Source organism: Triticum aestivum, unplaced genomic scaffold (genome assembly GCF_018294505.1).
Source record: "Triticum aestivum cultivar Chinese Spring unplaced genomic scaffold, IWGSC CS RefSeq v2.1 scaffold185564, whole genome shotgun sequence".
In the NCBI taxonomy this organism is placed as follows: domain Eukaryota; kingdom Viridiplantae; phylum Streptophyta; class Magnoliopsida; order Poales; family Poaceae; genus Triticum; species Triticum aestivum.
The window spans coordinates 1-905 of record NW_025300605.1 but is presented as its reverse complement, the minus strand read 5'-3'; the positions used below and the strand labels follow the sequence as shown (position 1 = coordinate 905).

The 905-nt window shown below is 51.5% G+C and overlaps 2 non-coding genes across 2 annotated transcripts; both read right to left on the bottom strand.

The window, feature by feature from the left end:
* Positions 1-370: 370 nt before the first annotated feature.
* On the bottom strand, positions 371-489 carry LOC123179295 (5S ribosomal RNA). The gene has a single exon (XR_006490260.1). It is a non-coding gene; the product is annotated as a 5S ribosomal RNA (ribosomal RNA).
* Positions 490-786: 297 nt separating this feature from the next.
* LOC123179297 (5S ribosomal RNA) lies at positions 787-905 on the bottom strand. Its single transcript, XR_006490261.1, has one exon. It is a non-coding gene; the product is annotated as a 5S ribosomal RNA (ribosomal RNA).

Below are 905 nucleotides of genomic sequence, written 5' to 3'. Positions count from 1 at the left end.
ACTCTCGCCCAAGCACGCTTAACTTCGGAGTTCTGATGGGATCCGGTGCTTTAGTGCTGGTATGATCGCATCCGACATGTTACCCCGGTCTTCGTCCCTTATCCTTGCCCCTCCCAGCTCCACTACAAAGACGATTGTACATTGCTTTGGCCGCTCCCTCTCAACTACGGAGACGAGTTTAACACGGTTTCCACCCCTCCCTCTCAACCGCACCAGTGCACGCTTGCTGCGCCACAACGCCGACGCTGGACCCGTGAATCGTGAGCACCCAGCTATGACTTACCGCACTCGTGCAAAATAATAAAACACGGTAAATATATTACTTACACGTGCGTTTTGTTTTGCAAGCGGCGGGAAAAAAATTAAAACGAGAATGCAACACGAGGACTTCCCAGGAGGTCACCCATCCTAGTACTACTCTCGCCCAAGCACACTTAACTTCGGAGTTCTGATGGGATCCGGTGCTTTAGTGCTGGTATGATCGCATCCAACATGTTACCCCGGTCTTCGTCCCTTATCCTTGCCCCTCCCAGCTCCACTACAAAAACGATTGTACATTGCTTTGGCCGCTCCCTCTCAACTACGGAGACGAGTTTAACGCGGTTTCCACCCCTCCCTCTCAACCGCACCAGTGCACGCTTGCCGCGCCACAACGTCGACGCTGGACCCGTGAATCGTGAGCACCCAGCTATGACTTACCGCACTCGTGCAAAATAATAAAACACGGTAAATATATTACTTACACGTGCGTTTTGTTTTGCAAGCGGCGCGAAAAAAATTAAAAAGGGAATGCAACACGAGGACTTCCCAGGAGGTCACCCATCCTAGTACTACTCTCGCCCAAGCACGCTTAACTTCGGAGTTTTGATGGGATCCGGTGCTTTAGTGCTGGTATGATCGCATCC